Consider the following 6,830-nt stretch of genomic DNA (forward strand, 5'->3'; position numbering starts at 1 on the left):
TGCCCAGCCTGCAGCCACCACCCTGGGGACAGGAGCATCACCATGTCTGGGTCTGTGTTAGACTACAGGCCTAGCGTCCCAGTAACTGTGTTTCCCCCAGGGCAGAGCCCACAGCTTCACAGACCCAGCGTCCTCCTCGACGCTTACGGGGCACCCACTGTGTGTGGTTCTGAGTGCTAGAGCTGGGTGAATGCTGAGTAGGCCAGGTCCTGGCCATCCCATGGGAGAGTCTGGTGGGAAATAAATCACTTCCTGCCCAAAAGAAAATGCTGCAGAATAAGAGTCAGGGGAGAACCTTCTGGGCAAGGACCTGAGCATGGCCATGGGGGAGCCGGAGAAATTGCTGGCTTGTCTGAGCAAAGAAAGAGGCCAGTTTGGATGCGGGAAATGGTGAGGGAGGGGAACTCCCCCAGCCCATGAAAGATGCTTAAATTCTACCCAGGTCCAGGGGGACCACTGAGCGGTGGGGTGGGAGGCTGCCCCTAGGCAGAGGAGAGCTGCCTTTGCCCTGATGAGACACGTTAAAAGGAGATGGCTATCCAGGCTGCTAGGGAGCTGGCAGTGCAGAGCTGCTGGCGTGGGTTAGGACAATGGCCCCCAGAGCTGGGTCACCTGGGTCTGAATCGCAGCTCTGTTGTTCACTAGTGGTGTAACTGGGTTTCAGTGTTACACCTAGCACACGGGCTGGAGGAGGGATTACTCAAGGTTGAGTGTCAGAGCAGTGCTTGACAGACCCGTAATTACTGAATGTGAGTTGAGTGACTGAAAGTAAATTATTTACCATCTTTGGACCTCAGTATACTCATCCGTAAAGTGGGGCTGACAGTGTTTCCTGGCCAGGGTTGTTCTGAGGGCTGGGGGTCATCTATGGACTGTTTGGGAAGCACCTGGTTCTTAATAGAGGCTCAGTGAATGATGGCCAACCCCACCCCCTCACCGCCAGCATCATCATCACCATGGTTCTTACTGTGCTGCCAATGGCTGTTCTGCTCCTACCTGCTGCCTCCCCACCCAGCGAGCACCATGGACCATCCAGCCTGGGGACTGGAATGTACTTGCTGTCAATCTGGGCCTTGGTCTGCAGTGATTCTGAGGCTTTGCTGGCTGCGCCGGCAGCTGGTTCTCAGCCTTTCCCTGCGTCACACGGAAGCCCAGCAGCATGGCCTTCCCCGAAGCTGGTGCATATTAGCATTCTGCAGATGGCTTTTGGGCTGGGCGGGAGAAGGAAGGAGCTATGATGAGCCCAGGGAAATCCTGAGGCCGTTCCACTCTCTGCTGCCTCCCCTTATATGGAATTTTTTTCCTCTCATTGTCTCTGCTGACAATAGAACTGGAGCCAACATGCTGCGGAGGGAAGGGTATACACCAGGCACCAAGTGCTGGGGTCCCTTCCACTCTGACCTTGTTCCTTCTGATCTTCACTGTGTCTTGAGACGGCAACACCGTGTAGTTTAAAGCTGAACCCTGGACCCAGACCGTCTAGATGGCTTTGAATCCCAGCTCTACCACTTAATTAGACAGACAACCAACAGGGAAGGCACTGCATCTCCCTGGGCCTCAGTTATCCCATCTGTTAAATGGGAATAGTTAATCACTCATGAGGTTCTTATGAGGATTACACGAAGCAGTGTTGAATAAAATTCAAATCTCTTATCTCTTCATTCATAAAGTGAGATCGTTGAACTAGATCCTCTGAAGATTCTACTTCAGTGTTTTAGGCTCTGCAGTGGGTGGACATGAATTCTTCATCTGCCACTGACCAGCTGTTTGATCTCGTATAATAACAACCCTTCTGAGGTTTTCATTTTACTGATTTAAAAGAAATGACTCTGAGGTCTAATGGGATTACCAGGAGTTGGTATAATAGAGAGCCCAGCTGGCTAAAGGCTAGGGAAGGAGCCAGGTTGAGGTCAACCCTTGGGTCACTCAGAGATTTTATTTGAGGAGTAATAGAGAGTAGTATTTTGACCTGAGGATCAGCCTAGGGTCCCTTTGGACATCAAGCTCTGAGTCTAACAGGCAAAACAGGTAATCTGGGGGAGCCCCAGGAAAAATGAGTTGCTGATTAATCCTTTTGAGCTGAGAGTATAAATTATAATTTCTCAGAAAACAGAGAATGTCTCCATTTAATAATTTCTTCTATTATTCACTGATGGCCTGTAAGGTCCTACTGGTACAGAGCTGAAATACAGTTCCCACCCTCAGTGAGCCTAAGATCTAAACCAGTGATCCCTCTTGGGAGCCCCTACTGTATGACATGATAAGAACACAAACTCCCAATGGTTTTGTTTGAGTCTCCTCTGGTTGACTGGGACTTAGCTGATCTTGGCTGGCTTCATTAGGTGCCTCTAGGGTCAGCCTGCATCCAGGTCTCCTCCATGGATCCTTGGACCAACTGGGGCATGGTCTTCTCACCACAGTAGAAGGGCGGGAAGAGGTCAAGTAGAAACACTTGATGTCTCTTTGGCTCTTGGCTTAAATCTGGTGCCCTGATTGGTCAAAACTGGTCACATGACCAGGCCCAAAGTCAATGCTCACCTCTTGGTGGGAGAACTGCAGAGTCACCTGGCCACCTGTGTAGATCCTGGGAAACGTGAAGAACTGTGGCTAAATATTTCCGACTGTAAGTTACTAACCCCAACACAGGTGTATTTATTTATTTATAAACACAACTGCTGTGACAGTGGCAGATACCAGGATACCTGTGCTTTCATCAGACCCAAACAAAATAGGGCCAGGAAGGAGAGGAGAAGCATGCTTACATGGCTGAGATCAGAACTGTTTCCAAGCCTTTTCTGAAAACCCTTTCATGTTCTTCACACGTCTCCTGCTTTTGATAAGGCTTATCACCAGACCCTGTTTAGGACTGCAGTAATCCAGATAACATGATCTCTAAAGAACGCTTGCCCCGTAATGGCATCTCCACCAATGAACTGACAATGACTGTGGCTTTGAAACTCTAGAACCAATGAACTCTATTTCTAAGCAGCTTATGTAAATCTCTTTTTTTGAATAAAAGCTCCCCTTTATCCTTTCCTCACAAAACACACTTGCTGTTGAATGCATTCTGGCTTATAATCTTTATTTCCATTCATGAGTAAACCCAACATATTTAGAGATGATGTTCTCTCGTGTTTTATTTTTTAAAGTTCAAAATGCTTTATTAATATATACTAAGCCCATAAAATGCACATGCAGAAAAGAAATGTAGGGTTGAGATCAAAAATTGTAAGTTCTAACCATTTCTTCCCTGAACTCCAAGGTGTCATCCTGGAAATCCCTAGGGAATAAGCTTCCCACTTTGGAGACTCTGGGCTGGAGAAATGTTCCCACAATGTGGTGTGTACACCAACTGCAGTGAGGGACCATGGGAGAGCTAGTTCATAGCCAACTGCAGTGAGGGATCATGGGAGAGCTAGTTCACATGCAGATTTCAGGCCACTCTTCTAGCCCATGGAATCAGGGCCTCTGAGGCCATGAAATACAAAACCTGGGAATTTGTATTCATTAGAAGGTTCCCCAGGGAGGTATGGGTGAATATTAGTGTTTGAGATTTGTAAATCAACAAAGTGATAGGCCGTAATGGAAAGAAACTCAAGAGTGGTCTCAAAGAACACTGGACCCCTCGCTCCCATACCCAGCCTAGAGGGTGCAGGGAGTGGTCAGGAAGTCCATCCTGAATGGGTGATGAGGTGCTGGCTTCTCAGAATGAGCAAGGCTTTACCATGCCACCAAGAAGGCTGTGCCACGCGGAGTCCTCTGCTTGTGTGAAGAGCTGTCTCTGAGAGAGGGCCTTCCATGCCCTGGGGTCATGTGAGAAGTATTCATACGATCCTCAGGAGAGGATATTACCAGAGGGACTGGCATTCTAGATGACCACCAAGGTAGGCACCTCTCTAACCCCAGTTTAGGATGAAAATGTCCAGAAATAATATTGTGAGATATACCAGGATAAACATGATTTATTTTACAATGAGTGAACATTGCCTCAAATCGCTGTAATTTATTATGAATTGCCTGTCGTGAGCAAGGCACCAAGGGGCCTAAGATGACTATTAAGCTCTAGACCTCAGCTTATCAAGGCCTCCACTTAGATTTTGGATGTGACCTTCAGATGGAGCTGCAGAGGCAAGCTGCAAGCTGGCATCATGATTAGGTAACTCAGAGCCTGGGCTCTAGTCCTGGCTGGTGCTGCCTGCAGGGTTCTATCAACTACAAATGATTATTTTGTGAATAACTCAGTTACAGTAGCCTCATAATCACAGGAGGTGAAATGCTTTACCTCACTAAATGTAAATGAATATTCATTTATGTGAACCTTTTCTTTTTGGGGGCTCTGTTTGGCATTTCTAGACCTCAGTCTCTGTGCTCATCTATACACAGATAGTATGTTGTTTCTATGAATTTTTAAACTTTCTGCTAGTGCAGCAGGGATTTTAGCAACTGTTAGTTACCCAAACACCAGTTCCTGATGGAGGAAAAAAAAATTATTGTAGCATTCATTGAGCAGAAGAGGGAGTGAGGGAATTTGTGAGTTTGGGTGGAGGGATACCAAAATACAAAATCAGCTATTCCTTTGCATTATTCTCATTTTGGTTCAATTTAGCTTTCTGTGTCAGGCACTGGGATGGCAGCTGCCCTTTGTGTAATCACGTGTCCCATCTTCCCACATCACAACTGAGGATCATTTAATTTCATTCCTGTTATTTGAAGAGGGTTCACTCGAGAGATAGTTATCGAGCCCCTACTATGGGCTAGGCACTGTCCTAGGTGCTCGGGATACATCAGCGAAAAGATTTAGATGATGATCCTGGTGGGGCCTATGTTCTATGCAGAAAGTGAACAGTATGCAAAAACCCCAATAAGTTACAGTACTTGGTTTTAGAAGGTGGTGGATGCCATGGAAATATAGATGGAGTAGGGCCAGAGGTACACAAAGTACCGACTGGTGGCAGCTGGAGGGAGATGTCACGGAGAAGGTGACATTTGAGCAAGACCTGAAGGAGGTGGGGGAGGGTGGGGTGAGCCATGCAGGTGCCTTGGAAGGAGCTCCAGGTGAGGGAACTGCCATGCAAAGGCAACTGAGGCACCAAAAGTTTAGGCACTAAAATGTATCTTCTTCCTTTATTTTCTAAGACAAGTGCCAGACCTTGAATATTCCTTATCTATCGTACCATCATTGTAGGAGAGCCAGGTGTCAGCCTGTAAAACACTGTGCCGTTGACCTTTGCAGAACACTTGAAAGATTCCAGTGCAATTTTCATGGGGAGGGTGATGGAACTGTTGTGTATCTTGGTGGTGGTAGTTACATGAGTGTGTTAAAAATTCACAGAACTATCCCCCCCCCAAAAAAAACCACATTACCCTATGTTAATCTAAAACATAAACATGTGGAAAAGCGCCTCAGTGCATTTTATTTGGGTCTGCTCCTAGACCTGGGAGGTAGGTGGGGTGGGGTGTTAGCATCCCCACTTTGTAGATGATGAACCTGACGCTTACATGTCACTCACCTGTAAGAGGCAGAGCTGACCTCAAAGTCAGATCCCTTCTAAAGCTCATTCGTGGAAAATAGTGTACTCTCTGCCACATTGCCTCCCAGACTGAAGCAAGTCAAATTTTCTGGCAATGGGAAAAAGAAGTCGGACTAATAACAACGGACACGATTGCAGGAAGTCTACTTGGCAGGTTCTGTTATAGTCATGTTACAAATTAGGAAACTGAGGCATCAGATAGATTAAATAGCTTTCCTGAGGCCTTGCAGGTGGAACCCAGGCTATCTGGTCCAAGGGTCTGTGAACTTAATCTTCAGGAGTACCACCTCTGTCTAGCTCTTTCCAACACTAACATGCTAAGGCCATGGTGGTCCTCAGCCTGGGTTTTGGATGGAGGCTCGCACTTGAAAAGGCCCTTTTGTGGAGGACTCAAGTTCAAAGTAGATACAGTATAGTGGTGTGTATGGGGGGTTAGATCTTTTATATGACCAAATGTTGCAAAAGAATTCTCTCCCCTTTCCCTGTCATGGTGCTCAGACTTCTCCCATGGGTGTCACTGCAGTCACTCTTGAAGATGAGTGAGAGGGTTGCTTTGAAGCTTTTGACCTTCTGCTTGTACATCTGGAAGAGTTGGTTTAACAGGCGTGATCATGTTGAGGTTGTAGGCACTCTGGGCTTGCAGCCTGGCCTCCTGCTCAGACACCTCGCTTCTGTTTAAATTCTCCAATTACTGCGTCCTAGGGCTTCTCTGAGTTGGAACCTCCAGTGAGAAGGTTCTGAGGGTAAGGTGTTGAGAGGGGCCAGAAGTGAGGGCTCCGGGGACAAACCTTACAACTTTCTTGATTTTCCTAGGATTGGGGACAGGCATGTTTCCATGGTGAGCTGTTCTGCTGAAACCATCCTAACATACTTCATGGAATACATCTTTAGAAAAGGGGATTAAATCTAACGGTGTTTAATTGAGTTCTGTGCGACCCAAATGGAGGGACCTCTTGTGTGTTCACCGAGTCTCTGACATCGATGACTGATGTGTGGTAGAAGCCGGGACTGATAATTCTGCATCTTGGTGATACTGTAAAGATTCCATTCCACTACTAACGACATCGTGTTATTATTTTTTGTATAATTGTTCATTGTTTCAAAAGCACTTTTGTGTAGTCTTGCATTTGATTCTCCTGATAGCGTCATGTGAATAGATAAGAATAAACAATTGTAACAGATAGTAATAGTGGTTAGTATCACAGTGAATGCCATGCCGGGCGTTGCACTGTGTCTCATCCGTCATCTCATTCAGGGCTCACGTCCGTTTGTAAAGCAGCCATCACTTTTCATCCCTGT

Source organism: Otolemur garnettii, unplaced genomic scaffold, assembly GCF_000181295.1.
Source record: "Otolemur garnettii isolate 467f Iridium unplaced genomic scaffold, OtoGar3 scaffold00007, whole genome shotgun sequence".
NCBI lineage: Eukaryota > Metazoa > Chordata > Mammalia > Primates > Galagidae > Otolemur > Otolemur garnettii.